The sequence below is a fragment of the Misgurnus anguillicaudatus genome, chromosome 1 (genome assembly GCF_027580225.2).
Source record: "Misgurnus anguillicaudatus chromosome 1, ASM2758022v2, whole genome shotgun sequence".
In the NCBI taxonomy this organism is placed as follows: Eukaryota; Metazoa; Chordata; class Actinopteri; order Cypriniformes; family Cobitidae; genus Misgurnus; species Misgurnus anguillicaudatus.
The window spans coordinates 25,042,589-25,060,140 of NC_073337.2; positions in this window are offsets into that span (position 1 = coordinate 25,042,589).

Below are 17,552 nucleotides of genomic sequence, written 5' to 3' on the forward strand. Positions count from 1 at the left end.
GTGTCCATGCCTGATGTACTCATCCTCCGCAACACTTTTTGAGAACAGTTTAAGCACACATACAGAATTTTAATAAAGTTTGATTTTGAGTGACCAAGCACATGGACCAGTTACTTCAAGATGGCTACCAGGTAAGATCATTTTTTTACAGTTAATTTGAAATATTGTCTTGTCAGAATGCTTACACGACATTTTGATTATCATTACCGCAACAGATGCTTATTAAATGTTAATTTAATTAATAGAAGCATAATACTTTGATTTTAAATGCATGTGCAGAATCTCCAAATTATGTTCTGTCATTTTGAAAATATGTCAGTGTTGAGGTTTTCTGACTGTTGTGGTAATGAGATTTTTTAGGACTCATTTTTTAATTTATGTTACAAAAAGTGTTAAATGATAAGTAAAAGTTTTTAAATTAATGTTCCCATTTACTCCAGACTTTGTTTTTCAATGTCTGGTGGGAAAAAAAGTAAATTTTAGCAATTTTTACATTTTCATGCTTGACATTTTTAAAACCAAGTTTTCGTGAGAATCACCCGCATATGCGTCTGTGTACACGTACAAGTCAAATAAACCATACTTTGCAAGGCGTTCGACCGTTCACGTACACGTAAAAAACTATACTATGAAAAAAACTATTTCTTGGCAAAAAAATGGTCCCAAGCTACTTAAAAAAGTCCTAATATGTACCATTTGGGTAGCGATATGTATAGATTTGGTACCGATATGTATTTCTGAGATACTAATATGACCTCTTTTGGTGCTAAAGTGTACTTTTTTGTAAGAGTACCACCCCAGTGACTGCTGGGGAGAATTCTTCGACTATTTTTCCTGACAGTGTATGTCACTTATTAAAACAAAACATTTGTAATGACCTTGTTGACTCCATTGTAGAAATGGCTTCAGTTGAAGCACACAGGATGTTCATTGGACTACTGGACCCCGCTGTATATATTTTACTTGTGTGTTTGTGTGTCTGCACATTCCTGAGATTTGACTCACGACGTTGGACATCATTTATCTGAGGCCTGGGATTCCTCTGAGCTGAAATTAGATTCACGTTATGTAAAATCTAATTAGCCTGCAGCTTTTATTACTTTCGTAAGTTTTAAGGTCGCCACATGTGAACTACTGTTGACTTCATTCAAGACTTTTCTGGCCTGACCCACTTTAGTGAATCACAACAAACTTTACTCTCACGTTTTGCTGTCCCCACACACACATTGGCCGCTGGAGATGTTGGTTTGACCTCAAATATGATCAGATCAGCTGTTATCTTTTTTGATGTGTCTCTATACGGTGACTTGAAACTCAGTGACACGAAAACCCTCATTGTCAGGTCTCTCGCTGTACTTTTGAACTGTGTGTGCCTTGTGTAATAAATGGGTCGAAGACAAAGTTTTATAGTTTTGGGGGATGAGAGAGTCTTGCAGAAGTGTTGCCATTATTTAACCTTGTTCCTTTGATCGATCTGTCCGTCTGTAATACTGTCGTTGAATCATTCCTGTCTGTCTTTGTTGTCGTTGAATTATTCCTGTCTGTCTGTCTATCTGTCTATTTTTATGTTGTGCTGCTGGTGAATCTGTCCGTCTCTGTCCTTTTATCTGTATGTTATACAGTTGTTGAATCATTCCTGTCTGTCTATCTTTGTTGTCGTTGAATTATTCCTATCTGTCTGTCTATCTGTCTATTTTTATGTTGTACAGCTGTTGAATCATTCTTGTCAGTCTGTCTCAGTCTATTTTCTGTCTGTCTATTTCCTGTCTGTCTGTTAGTCTCAGTATATTTCCTGTCTGTTTGTCTGTCTCCGTCTTTTCCTGTCTGTCTGTCTGTCTGTCTATCTATCTGTCTTAGTCTATTTCCTGTCTGTCTATCTGTCTCAGTCTATTTCCTGTCTGTCTCTCTGTCTGTCTGTCTTAATGTTGTACTGTCAGTGAATCTGTCTGTCTGTCTATCTCAGTCTATTTCCTGTCTGTCTGTCTGTCTGTATGTTTGTCTGTTTGTCTGTCTGTCTGTCTCAGTCTTTTCCTGTCTTTATGTTATACTGTCGGTGAATCTGTCTGTCTCTTTCCTGTCTGTCTATCTTTATGTTATAACGTCTGTTACTCTGCCTGCCTGTCTGTCTGTCTGTTTATCTCAGTCTTTTTCCTGTCTGTCTGTCTGTCTGTCTGTCTGTCTGTTTCGCCTGTCTGTCTGTCTGTCTGTCTGTCTGTCTGTCTGTCTGTCTGTCTGTCTGTCTGTCTGTCTCAGTCTTTATGTCTATCTGTCTTTATGTTTTAATGCTGTACTCTCTGTGAATCTGTCTGTCTGTCTGCCTGCCTGCCTGTCTTTATGTTATAATGTCTGTAAATCTGCCTGCCTGTCTGTTTATCTCAGTCTATTTCCTGTCTGTCTGTCTGTCTGTCTGTCTGTTTCCTGTCTGTCTGTCTGTTTATCTCAGTCTATTTTCTGTCTGTCTATCTGTCTGTTTCCTGTCTGTCTATCTTTATGTTGTACTTTCAGTGAACCTGCCTGCGGTTTCATTCTATTCTATTTCTAGTTCTTGTCTTTCTGTCTATCTCAGTCTTTGTCTGACTGTCTGTCTTTATGTTTTAATTTTGTAATTGTCAGTGAATCTGTCTGTCTGCCTGTCAGTCTATCTAATTCCATCTCAGTCTTTCCCTGTCTGTCTGTCTTTAAATTGTACTGTCAGTGCCTGTCCGCCTGTCTGTCTGTCTGTCTGTCTGTCTATCTATCTCAGTCTTTCTGTCTGTCTTTATGTTGTACTGTCAATAAATCTGTCTGTCTGTCTTTATATCCATCTATATCAGCCTATTTCCTGTCTGTCTGTCTGTCTATCTATCTATCTATCTATCTATCTATCTATCTATCTATCTATCTATCTATCTATCTATCTATGTATCTATCTATCTATCTATCTATCTATCTATCTATCTATCTATCTATCTATCTATCTATCTATCTATCTATCTATCTATCTATCTATCTATCTATCTATCTATCTATCTATCTCAATCTATCTCAATCTATCTCAGTCTTTCCCTGTATGCATGTCTGTCTGTCTTTATGTTGTACTGTCTGTTTATCTGTCTGTCTGTCTTTCTGCCTGCCTGTCTGTCTTTATATCCATCTATATCAGTCTATTTCCCATCTGTCTGTCTGTCTGTCTGTCTATATATCTAAATCTGTGATGCAATGTTATACATTTTTATGTGTAAGCAAACTGCTTTTCGACAGATCTTTTTACACAAACATTAACAAATGGCCAGTTTTACTACTTCCCACTGCTGTCTGACCAGCACTCCTAATAGCTTTCTTGTGTAATTGATGATCATTAATGAGTATGTTCCTGGAGCACCCATGAGTTATGATATCTCCATCCAGCGCTTTTAAAAGTCTTAGTCGATCAGTCACTCCTTTACGCCACCTGAACAAACTCCACTCGGTGCAATCAGGGTGTTTGCGATGTCTTTGTGATCACAAGATGTTTATCTTCGTACAGTAAATGTGCGTGGCTGTTGTATGAGTCTCTGTCCAGACTCTGTCTGAGAAAGTGAGTTTGCGATTCAAGTGGATGCTTAAAGGCATTGCTCATCTTTGAACTAAAATCACTCCACATAGGACTTTCCATCACTCTCCACCCCTTTCTCTGGTTGTAACCTTTTCACCGCAAGCCACCCAAAGAGAGACGCTCACCTTTGAAGAAAAGATCAGACCGTCTCTCTCAAACAAACAGACGGACACTCACACTATCACAGAGAGTTCAGACAGTCTGAAAGCACTTCTGACACGCAAATCAGTCATAGTACTATAGGCACATGTATGCGTCACAGTTTCTGTTGTTGACTTGCTATATTTTGACTTAACTTCTTTTTTCAGACCTCAAATAATTGCTTGCTGTTGTGCGCGTTGCATTTACTGTGCATAAAATTCAGGTTAAAGATTGTTAGACAGTTTAATGGATCCTGATGGGAATAGGGGCTAGCATTTTTCTGATGCTCACTGCAGCTTGGAGATGATGAAATCTAACCATTAGCATTAAAATAAACAGCTCACCATTAGCGCATTATAATTTGCTTCATTACATCGGTTACATTTATTTTTAATTTATAGCCTCTTACTCTTTGCTTAGTCCTGTGTTTAGCTCTGAACCGAGGCATTGACTTTCATGATCGATGGTGGCAGTAACATTACCTTCTTCGTATCCGGTCAGCAGGTGGAAGTCCAGAGGAGCACTTCGGTACGGTCTCAGTTTTCCTTTTGCTTTCTTTCACACGCATTAGCCACTTTTCTCTGTAACACATACACACGTTTTCTTTCATGGATATGCATGCTATCCATTTCATTCAGCTGTTACCTAAGCACCTACTGCCAGTCCTGAAACCAGCTTCCAACTTCCCCTATTATTGCACCCGTGGGAATTTTCCCAGTCCGGTCGGACAGGAAGCTGGCCAGCAGATGCGACATGTCGGGTGGGGTTGAAAGCGAGAAGCAGGCCTCTCGGTAGGAGATAAAGCTTCACCTGCTTGCCCTGGCTTGTGTCTTTCTCTTTTCTTTGGGTGTGGTGGGCGTGCCAGACAGATACATGCCTGACATACCAATGAGGTGTTAAAAAAAATTGAGGTCAAGGGGGGGGGGATCTTTAGTGATTCCAGAATGGTTGACTTGGTCTTCTGCAATGATGATGTGATTATAATAGATCTCAGTGAGGTTTACTTACATTGCAACTTTTAATAAATGCAACATTTTTAAGAAAAAATACAGATGATATCAAAATCACTCAAAATTTTGAGTTAATTAAACTTAAAGGAAAACACCACATTTTTTCAAAATTTTACTATGTTCTTACCTCAACTTAGATGAATTAATACATACCTATTTTTTTCAATACGTGCACTTAATCTTTGTACAGAGCGTCGTGAATTTGTTAGCATTTAGCCTAGCCCCATTCATTCCTTAGGATCCAAACAGGGATGAATTAAGAGGCCACCAAACACTTCCATGTTTTCTTTATTTAAAGACTGTTACATGAGTAGTTACAAGAGTAAGTATGGTTGCACAAAATAAAATGTGATGATTTTTAAGCAGATAAAAATGAGAACTATATTGTATGGCGGAAGAGCACTTCGTTTACAGCACTTCGACCTCAGGCGCAGTTTCATTGACAGATGTTTGAGCGAGAGATGAAGTAGTTATCATTATTAAAATCACCCCAGACAGGAAACAGACAGATAGGAAGTGTTTGGTTGCTTCTAAATTCATCTCTGTTTGGATCCTAAGGAATGAATGGGGCTAGGCTAAATGCTAACACATTTATGACATGCTGTACAAAGATTAAGTGCACTCATTTAATAAAGATAGGTATGTATTAATTTGTCTTAGACAAGGTAAGAACATAATAAAATATTGAAAAGGGTAGTGTTTTCCTTTAAAAATAAGAACTTTTTTTACAAAAGCTGAATAAGCTTTCCACTGGTGTATGGTTTGTTTGGAAAGGACAATATTATCCTAAGTTAAAACTATTTGAAAATCTGGAATCTGAGGGTGCAAAAAAGGAAATATTGAGAAAATGCCCCTTTAAAGTTGTCCCAAATGAAGGCTTTAGCAACTGCATCCACTCACAAAAATATAGTTTTGTTATATTTACAGTAGGAAATATACAAAATATCTTCATGTAAAATAATCTTAATATCCTGATTTTGGGCATAAAATAAAATTGATAATTTTGACACATACAATGATTTGTTGGCTATTGCTACAAATATACCCGTGTGACTTGGTTATAACTGGTTGGTCCAAGGTCACATTTTACGTCAAACATGATTGATTTTATAGCCATAATGGCCAGATCATTCCCAGTAGTATTAGTTCCACATCTCACCAAAATTAGCTAGACTTTCCCCCGAACATACATTCCTATCAAAGGGTCTCACTTTTGATCTAACCTGCCCTTTTGACGTCATTCTGACCGTGTATTGGGCATATGGGAGGGCCCGAATCTCATAGTTCATTAAACCTAAACACAGACCCAATTAAAGCTCAGTCGTGCTCGAATTCTCCATGACATGGTTGCTTTGAATGAAGCCCTTCATTGCCTCTAATGAGGGGAACACCCTGAATGTGACCTTGAATTCTCCTCTGAGACATGAATATAGATGCTATCAGTCCTTCACGTGAGGCTTTGGGATAAAGAAAAACCTGCACAGCTCAAAATATTCTCAGGTATTTTGAGAAATGTGTTCCTAAAGCTCAGTTGGTGAGCATTGCATTGGCAGAGCAAAAGGTCACGGGTTCGATCCCCAGGGACGCACACACTGACAAAACATGTTTAAATCAAATGCACCGTAGGTCACTTTGGATATAAGTGTGTGCCAAATGCTTAAATTTAAATCTAAAAATATTTCAAGTGTCCTTGAATATTTAAACAGTTTTAGGGTTGCCAAGTCTGTGGTTTTCCCAAAGAACTGGGTTACTTTAATACTTTTGCTATGGACTGATTTTCATGTCCACGCGTTGAAGCAACTCCAATAATGTTATACTGTATTTAGCCCCAGGAATGCAAATTTTAGCTGATGAATCCTGCCAAAAACACAGATTATACCCCATTTTTACTGGAGAACATCCGCCCTCAAACGCAATCTGGCTAGTTTGGAGTAGCAACTGGGAGGGTTTTGCTGTGAAACCTGGCAAACCTGTTTATTATCCTTTCTATATTTAGTTAAGCCAGACTTCCTTTTTACTTCCTGTAGTGAAGATCCTGACGTAACTCCTTTAAAATTCAGAAAATGGTATTTATAGGGCAATTACAAGAACTCTGACCTCAGTGCATAGCTGGAAAATTAAAAATGCATTGAGCCGAAATGGAGAACTTTGGTGTGTGTGTGTGTGTGTGTGTGTGTTTGCATTGGAAGTGATTACAGCTTTTTAAAATACCATGTGGTATTAGTTGCTTTTGTTTTGGTTATGATGCACTGTATGGTAACTTTACTATATGGGGAATCAAATAATTATGCCCTACAGAACAACTGCATGAATGGTTAACAAATGCATGCACTGATCTGGATCTATTGAAGCACTATCATTAACTAAAACTAACTAAACTGTACCTTTCTGTCGCTGGGGTAATACCCTAAAGCAATGTTTTGTACCTTTACAGGTACACTAAACATAATACAATTTTGTACTTTTTGGGGTACATTACTGTACCTTAAATGGACAGTCCACTTTTTTTTGAAAATATGCTCATTTTCCAGCTTCCATAGAGTTAAACATTTAATTTTTACCGCTTTGGAATCCATTCAGCCGATCTCTGGGTCTGGTGGTACCACTTTTAGCATAGCTTAGCATAATCTATTGAATCTGATTAGACCATTAGCATTGCGCAAAAAATAACTAAAGAGTTTTGATATTTTTCCTATTTAAAACTTGCCTCTTCTGTAATTACATCGTGTATTAAGACTGACAGAAAATTAAAAGTTTTCTAGGCAGATATAGCTAAGAACTATTCTTTCATTCCGGCGTAATAATCCAGGACTTTGCTGCCGTAACATGGCTGCAGGAGGTGTACTGTAATGATATTACGCAGTGGCCAAAAATAGTCCCCTGCTATTGAAAGTAACCAAGGGGGCGTTTTAGGGCAGGGCAATGTCATTTTTTCAACATTTTCTTTTGACAGTGAACTGTAGGTCAACATTTTTTATGTCTACAGTTGGCACATTAATTAGCCGTTATGCAAAAATGTGTAAATGCCTAAACTTTATGCCAGCTCATACAGTACACATACCAACAAAGAGGCAAAGTCCAAACTTTCGTTGTCACGCCACACGTTTCTCAGAAAACACTTTCAAGCACCACAAGGTTTTGTAGATATTAAAGGGCACCTATTTCATTGCTAAAAAACAACGTTATTTTGTGTATTTGGTGTAATACAATGTGTTTGTGTGGTTTATGGTTAAAAACACATTATTTTCCACATACCGTACATTTTTGTAGCTCCAGATATCCCTGTCTTCCTAAAACCACTGATTTTGTACAAAACTTGAAAAGCGCTGTCCCTGATTGGCCAGCTAATCTGTACCTTGTGATTGGCCTGACATCGCTGGAAATGTGACACTCCTTACCATGTTTGAAAGATTCGCTCGCAATGCAATGCTAACAGGAGTTAACTTACAGGCTATGAGTTATGATAATGTCGGTCTCGTCCACGTCAACAGGCCCAGGAAGTAATCTGTTGCCTACAATCCGTGTGTTTGTTGTAGTCCAAGAAAAGAGATTTACGTCGGAGACGATAACTCACGTCATCATTTAATTTGGGGTTTGAACCTTTTGCATATAGTTAACATGTACTAATACACACCTACACACCAAAGGAAATTGTGTATAGGACCATAGGTGCTCTTTAAGCATCACAGAAAATGCACATGGACGAAAGAAGGAAGTTTCTTGGCCGTTCGCACGCAAACACACACACACGATTCACCTTCTTTCTCTCTCTCCACGCCACACAATTAATCTTTATTACACAAGACCAGGTGGCAAACTGCTCACGTTCCAAAAACATTTCACTTCATTACTAACCAAAACAAACAGTTCGTTCTCTGCGCTTTTCGCCTCAAACTCCTGTTTTCATAATCATTTATTTTGCTAGAAATGGGACCTCATGGGTTCTGCGTTTCATCGAAGGTCCCCTGACTCGTCCTGCATAAACATCAACCTGCCAATAGAGGGCACCTGTGTATATTTGATGACCTAATTGTGCAAACTTTCCCATGCACATGCCTGGTTTGTAGAAGACCTGTGTATTACTATAAGAATAGACACGATGTTTAATAGTGTCTTACAAATGAAAACACATTCTTGTTTGTCTCTGGTTGAGACAAACTTTTGCATTTTTCTTTCCAAAACCTCTCACTACGTCTATCTTCTAATGACAAATCACATGAGATCATAGGTAAACTACAAGACATACTTGGTCATGGCTTGTTTTGCCTTAAAGAGCAATAACTCATTATCAATGATGGAACGGCCTAAATGGACCATTTACATGCGAACATACGCCATAATGCTTATCCAAATGTTAACCCAGACTGACGCTCATAACTCATAAGTCTAATCGTATTCTTGCTGAAACATTTAGCACTTTCTGTCCCCCATTTCCTGACACTTATGCATTCGGGGTAAAAGCCTAAAGTTTAATGCTTAGGGGCTTACTATGGTGAGTCTAACCTAAGCAAAGTCTGCCAATACTACTAGATTGGAGTTCGAAATGAGTCAATGAAATTTGTCAGGCTATCATAGCTTAAATATTCATTGTGTCGTACAGCTAAAACCTAATTCATACGGTGCAATAATAACATATTAGCTGATGAATGGTCGTACTGTTATATTCCGACAATATTTGTATTCAGTGCTGCTTTTGTTATATAATTGCCGAATACTTCAAACAAACAGAGCGCTTTGATAGTGAAAGAACTCATTATTTTCTTTTAAACTGTTGAAGTATTTATATTAACGTGACACGGTATGCATCCATTTGGCCAAGTTCTCGGTGATGGTCTGACAGCGTTGGCAGGCATTGCTGGACTCGGGGCGTTTGTGTGCAAAACAGTTATTTAGCTTTTCCTTTAATGGCTAAGTCAGTGGGCACACAGACTGTGGAAGTGTTAGCATAATAGGGGAATAAAAATAGCACAACCGCATACCAAAGCTTTGACTTTCGCCCTGTCAGTGGAATTGTGGTTATGCAGGCACGATGGTCAGAAGATAAAGCCGGTGATAAAAAGAAACGGGAGACGAATGTGCAGTCGAGAAGACGTCTGGATCGTTTGTTTTCCATTTTAATCTAGGCAGGTTCCCATGATTGCACCCGTATCCTTCCTGATTTCTGGAAAATTTTGGATCTGTTTGGGAAGTGTGAACTTATATAGAGCTGATTAGGAAATCACATGATGTTACTGGATAACATTTGACTAGCACTGTGTTTTCACAACATTCATGGCCTAATGGTTATGAGAGTTGGTAACCCGAATGTCACCGGTTTGACATGAGATGCCCTTGAACACGGCACGTTTCTCCAATTGCTCTCCAGGCGCTGCAGTGATAACTGCCCACATTTCCGTGTGTATTCACAACTTGTAGTGCACGTGATCAAATGTGGGTTATATGCAGAGGTCAAGTATGGGCTACTATACTGCCCCACAAAGGCTAAGTGCAGTAACTACACAAACACTAAAACTGAGAAAAATGCCCTTAAAGTTTTTTTACACCAGCCATTCAGACATGTAACTGCAATTTTGGCACACACGTTTCTCTGAAATGGGACAAAATTGAAATTGTCACAAGACACAACAGATCTCACAAAGCCCATTTCTCAAATTTGCCCAAATGCGTAGTTACTGTGTTTTGGCTTTGTAGGGCAGTATACTTGACAATCATTTCATTTTACTTGTGCAAACCATCAGATAAGTAATGCTTAAAAAGGCCCCACGGACAGCAGACGACTCCAGGCCGGAACTGCACCGGATCCGGCCCGGAGCTGCTGACTTCGGCACGGATCCGGCCCAGAGTCATAGATACTAATATGCACCTTTAGGCACAGATATGTACACATTTTGTACCGGTATGTACTTTTGGGGTACAAATATGGACTCTTTAGGTACAAATGTGTATTTCTACCTGTCAACACCATATTTAAATTTTTTAGGTGTTGTATGCATTCTGTGCACACTATGTAAGATATATGCATTTTTTACAACCCAAATGAATTTATAATTCAAAATAAGCAATTTTGTTTGCATTTACGTTATCAAAACGGAATAAAAGTTGTAGACACGGAAACACAAAATATAAATAACACTACAGTTTGTATAGTTCTGTCTGAATTCGAAAACGAGCAGATACACTTCAAAAAATGTTTTTCTAGAAAAAAATCTTAGTATTTTTGTCTTTTCAGTAAAAATATCTAAAAATTCTTAAATTAAGATGCTTTTTCTTTATGAGCAAAACGACAAAAGAATAAAAGTCTAGTTTTTAGACCAAAAATATCAAATTTAAGGGATTTTGTGCATAAAACAATCAAAAAAAAAAATATCTGCCAATGGGGTAAGCAAAAAGTCTTGAAAATTTTTCTTAAACACTAAATTTGAGGAAAATTCAAGAAAAATTTGCTTAACCCATTGGCTGATTTTTTTAGCTTGTTTTATGCACAAAATCACTTACATTTTTTGGTCTAAATACTAGACTTACTTTCTCAAGTTGTTTTGCTCATTCAGAAAAAGCATCTTAATTTAAGAATTTTTAGATATTTCTACTGAAAACAAGACAAAAATACGAAAAAGATTTTTTCTTGAAAATCATTTTTTGCAGTGTATGTATGGCTGCCCAGTAGAGAGATGTCTTCCTGTAGATGTAGACGCTCCTTTCATCCTGACCGATCGTCCGGAAGCAAACAGCTTTTTAATAGAGCCAGATTAAGAACTGAAGAGACAAGAATAGATTCCTTAGGAGCAATTTTCTTTATCCTCCGATGCGTCTTGCTGGGTTCAGGCACTAGACTGACCTGCTGATTGCTCACAGAGGAATGCCAGGAATGTGCCTTCTGTCTGATCGCCGCAGGGCAATATATTGGCTTGGGAATCTTAAGTCAACTCCCATACATCCTGAGCTATCTTTGAGCATCTCGGAATTTAACCCCCTCCTCAAACCTGCTCGGAATTCTAAGCTTTTCTTTCCTGTTCGGGATCCGTGCCCATACGGAGACGTGTGCGCTTTATAACTGTCGACCCACTGTTGCTTTTGGCTGACATTTGAGCAAATATTCATCAGTACACATTAGGCATGGCACAAATCGGAGCACACCAACAAAGTGTTGGTGAACATGAGACAAAACAGGGGAGAAAGGGTGTAGTAATATTTAACATTTTGGGTAGGGTCATTGAGTGAGATTTTCCTTTCACGATTGCTTGTTTTGGCAAACACAGTGCTATGAAAGAAAGCGGTGTGCTGGTGACCAAAAGATTGAAGACAGTTAATTTCCTTAATAGTGCATACTTGATGTACATTCATTGCTTCAGGCTTATTATGCACCTAGATTAGAAATATACAGAGGAAACAAAAGGGAAGGTAAAATTAATTAAAAATGCTGTATGTACCAAGAGATATGTATACATTTGTAACCATATGTTATAATAACTTTAGGTGCAAATGTGAACTTTTTTAAAGGGTACCGCCCCAGTGACAGCTGGGGTACATATTTTAACCATTTTTCTGTCATTTTATGGATGACATCATTGATTTGCCACTGTAATTATGCAATAGATGTAAACATATCTTGTTTGTTTACCATTACTAAACATTACATATAGATATTTAGCAAACACTTTTATCTAAAGTGACTTAAAAACGTGAGGGGAAAGTATTAAATAATTGGTTGTTATCCAAAGTCTCTTTTTGAATTTTTAAGTTTTGGAAAACTTCACATACCCATAATACCATTTGTTTGTATTTTATTTATTTATTTTATTTGCTTTAAATAAAAATAAAATTATTCTGGCTCTAATCAATGATTTAATCTATTATAACGTTTTTGGTTTTAATGAAAAATATTAAGTGGTTTTAGGCATATCACGTTTTAAATCAACGTATGTGAAAATGACTCATTTAAGTTGGGACTACATGCATAATTTGTGTTGTATTAAAGGGACACTCCACTTTTTTTGTAAATATGCTCATTTTCCAGCTCCCCTGGAGTTGAACATTTGATTCTTGCTGGTTGAAGTCCATTTAGCTGATCTCCGGGTCTGGGGGTACCGCTTTTGGCATGGCTTAGCGTAGTCCATTGAATCTGAGTGGACCATTGGCATCGCGCTAAAAAATAACCAAAGAGTTGCGATATTTTTCCTATTTAAAACTTTAATCTTCTGTAGTAACACTTCATTTTCTGTCAGTCTTAGTACACGATGTAACTACAGAAAAGTTTTAAATAGGAAAAATATTGTAACTCTTTGGTTAATTTTTAGCGTGATGCTAATGGTCTAATCAGATTCAATGGATTATGCTAAGCTATGCTAAAAGTGGTAACCCCAGACCCGGAGATCAGCTGAATGGATTCCAAAACGGTAAAAAACAAATGTTTAACTCTAGCGGAGCTATTTTCAAAAAAGACCATTTGCTTAGGATGAGAACAGTCTCATTGACCGATTTGAGGTGCAATATGTACCACACAGCTTTGGTAAAATTAACCCAATTAGTAATCCCATAGCTTTCTTGGTAGAGCATCGAAAAGTTCAAAAAAGCCATGGGCTCAATCCAGATGAACTGTTATTAATCTTAATTTTTTCAAATATGTTTAGATATAAAGAGCTTAGATGCAAAAGCCGCTAAACGCTACCTCAGACAAAAATGAGATAATGAAATAGACCAAATGCTTTCTCGGCATGTATACGTTCATCAAATTATTTTTGGAAGAATTGAATCAGCGAGTTTTTACCCTGTTAAAGGAGGTTTAATGAATATATTATGATATTGAATGAATTTTAGAGCCTTTACCTTTATTCAGAAAGGACAGTGAAGAGTGACTAGATATTGATGCACTTAGAGGGTTTTGCAGTGAAAGTCAAATTTGTGTGAATGAAGTGACATTTGTTGTTATTTCACTTCTCTCTAAAAAGTGTATTTTACCTAGCATGCACATACAGTATATTACACAAACATCCTGTCTCACTTTGTGTTATGGATTGACCATGCCACACGGGGTGATTGTATGTTTGTGTATGCGCTTTGAGATAAGATTGTGAGAGAGTACAATGTGTACAACCTACACCTACCATATAGGAAGATTTGCAGCAGCCAAAACAACTAAACAGCAAAGATTAGGACCTTAGATATCAGTACTACTGATAATACTTCCCAGTTCTCGGAAATGAATGTTCAGGGAATTTGCCAGTGTCTGTCATCCCTGCTTTACGTATTTAAGATGAGTGTAGCTGAGGTGAATTGACACCAGATTTTCTTTCCTTTCACCAGGGAAAACATCTACAGAATGTTAGGAGAAAGACAAAACAGCAGTAACTCAAGAATGAGAGGAACTTGAAGAAAAATATTTGGAGTGCTTTGAAATTAGTGCGGGAGCAGACACGGGAGAGGGGGATTATGGGATAGCAGAGAGGATGGGAGCACTTATTCGGTCTCCCGCGGTTCATCTCACCTAAGAGGGCATGCTTCATGAATTTCAAGATAAAAGGCCGGGTGTCTGTAAATGTCAGCTGACCTGAGAACAGTTGGAACAGTCTTGCTGTTCCACGATTTAGGTTTATGTTAGAAGAGTAAGCTGATCCTAATTCAGCATCTATCTTTGATCTTGTTGCTTTTCCTTGAGAACAAAAGGGGGTTGTTTTCAATGAAGACCAGATGGGTTGAGCACTCTTTGGAGTTTTTTTTCTCGTTTTGTTGTTTTTCGATCCTCTGAGTTCATTCTGGAAGAGAAAGCTATCCCCTTACACATCCTATTCGGATTTAGACGTTCTGTTTGGTCGGACCACACGCAAACTTAAACATCAACAAAGTTTCACAAAAGGGAAAGAAAAAGCACAGCAGTGAAAGCGTGAATCAATTTCTCTTCTCCCCCTGGCCTTTTTTTTGGTAGCCGTGGTTTTGGTGAGGTCAGGATTCAAAATGAGGTTTTGACATCGGCTGTCTGACTAAAAGCGCTCTCACCTATTATGTCCCTCCAGCTCTCTTTTTCATTCCTTTTTACTTATTTCTGTGGCTTTGTAGTGGTCGATGCGCGGAGGCCAGACATTCCTACGGGTCGAGTCGCCCTAGACTTCCAGTGGAGTTCATGCATACATGCAAACTGTGGGCAGACGTTGAGCTAAAATTAGTTGAGATTTATGGGACGGGCGTTTGTGTGTAGAGGCGGCGCAGACACGGAAGATTTTTCACACATTCTTGCACATGTCCATAAACATAAACATCACCACACCGACTTAGTCACATGCAGAATGCGTGAAGATGTAAATAATGAGTTTCACACTATGCATTAGGCTAAGTGACAACTAAAACAAGCATACTGGACATGCACATAAACACACAAACTCTGCTCTGCTTTGGACGATGTGATTATTTTTCCTGCCATATGAAAAGACAGCCCTGTGTTTCTTCTGCCTGGCTGTGCTTTTACCAAACCGTGTGCTTGTAAAAACTCTTTACAAACTATTAGATAAACCCATTTGAAATACTTTTATTAAGAGGCGTATATTTAATCCATGGAATTAGGATAAGATATTTTGTTAATGATGGAAATCTGAGGTTAGAGCTTGACGTCAGTCTGATGTTGCGTTTTGGCGTCAATCTGAAGTTAGAGCTTGACGTCTAACGTAGCGTTTTGACATCAATCTGAAGTTAGAGCTTGACATCAGTCTGATGTTGCGTTTTGACGTCAGTCTGACTTTGCGTTTTGACATCAGTCTGACGTTACGTTTTGACGTCAGTCTGACTTTGCGTTTTGACATCAGTCTGACGTTGCGTTTTGACAGCAATCCGACGTTAGAGCTTGACTTCAGTTTGACATTGCGTTTTGACGTCAGTCTGACATCGCGTTTTGACAGCAATCCGACGTTAGAGCTTGACTTCAGTCTGACATTGCGTTTTGACGTCAGTCTGACATCGCATTTTGACGTCAGTCTGACATCAGTTTGATGTTTGGTTTTGATGTCAATTCAACGTTAGAACTTGACATCAATCTTAAGTTGCGTTTTGGCGTCAAACCGAAGTTAGAGCTTGACGTCAGTCTGACGTTACGTTTAGACGTCAGTCTGACTTTGCGTTTTGACATCAGTCTGACATTGCGTATTGACGTCAGTCTGACATCGCATTTGACAGCAATCCAACGTTAGAGCTTGACTTCAGTCTGACATTGCGTTTTGATGTCAGTCTGACGTTGCGTTTTGACATCAGTCTGACGTTGCGTTTTGACGTCAGTCTGACGTTGTGTTTTGACATCAATTTGACATCGCATTTTGACGTCAGTCTGACATCAGTTTGATGTTTGGTTTTGATGTCAATTCAGTGTTAGAACTTGACATCAATCTTAAGTTCTGTTTGGCGTCAATTCGAAGTTAGAGCTTAACCTCAGTCTGACATTGCGTTTTGGCGTCCATGCAACGTTAGACCTTGACGTCAGTCTGACATTGCATTTTGTCAGTCTGATGTTGCGTTTTGGCGTCAATCCTAAGTTAGAGCTTGACGTCAGTCTGACGTTGCGTTTTGGCGTCAATCCGAAGTTAGAGCTTGATGTCAGTCTGACGTTACTTTTTGACGTCAGTCTGACTTTGCGTTTTGACATCAGTCTGACATTGCGTATTGACATCAGTCTGACATCGCATTTGACAGCAATCTGACGTTAGAGCTTGACTTCAGTCTGACATTGCGTTTTGATGTCAGTCTGACGTTGCGTTTCGACATCAGTCTGACGTTGCGTTTTGACGTCAGTTTGACATCGCATTTTGACGTCAGTCTGACATCAGTTTGATGTTTGGTTTTGATGTCAATTCAATGTTAGAACTTGACATCAATCTTAAGTTCTGTTTGGCGTCAATCCGAAGTTAGAGCTTAACCTCAGTCTGACGTTGCATTTTGGCGTCCATGCAACGTTAGAGCTTGACGTCAGTCTGACGTTGCATTTTGAAATCAATCTGAAGTTAGAGCTTAACATCAGTTTGATGTTGGGTTTTGACATCAATCCAATGTTAGAGTTTGACGTCTGATGTGCGTTTTGACGTCAATTCGAAGTTAGAGTTTGACGTCAATCTGACGATGTGTTTTGGCGTCAATCTGAAGTTAGAGCTTAACGTCAGTCCATTCTTAGACCTTCATATCAGTCTGACATTATTGGGTTTAGGCTTTAATCTGTCGTTAAACCTTCGAATCAAGCCAACATTATTGGGGTTTGATGTCAATCTGGCGTTAGAGTTTGACGTCAGTCCATCATTAGACCTTTATATCAGTCTGACATTATTAGGTTTTGTTTTCAATCTGACGTTAGTGCTTGACGTCAGTCCATTGTTAGACCTTCATATCAGTCTGACATTATTGGGTTTAGGCTTTAATCTGTCGTTAGACCTTCGAATCAAGCCGACATTATTGGGGTTTGATGTCAATCTGGCGTTAGAGTTTGACGTCAGTCCATCATTAGACCTTTATATCATTCTGACATTATTAGGTTTTGTTTTCAATCTGACGTTAGTGCTTGACGTCAGTCCATTGTTAGACCTTCATGTCAGTCCGACATTATTGGGTTTTGGTGTCAATCTTACGTCAAGCTCTAACATCAGATTGACGTCAAAACACGAAATCAAAACTATACCTGTATTTAAAACTGCTGTTTTTTGTCTTTAAGTATCCTGCTGTTTTGGAAAAACTTACATGAGAAATACCCTTGTGTTGTGATCATGCGGGCCGAGCAACATGGAACCACAGACGTGCGTAGCTAGGTCAGCCCACACCAATGTGCATGGTCTCAACATTACAGCCTCCAGTCATAATAGATCCTA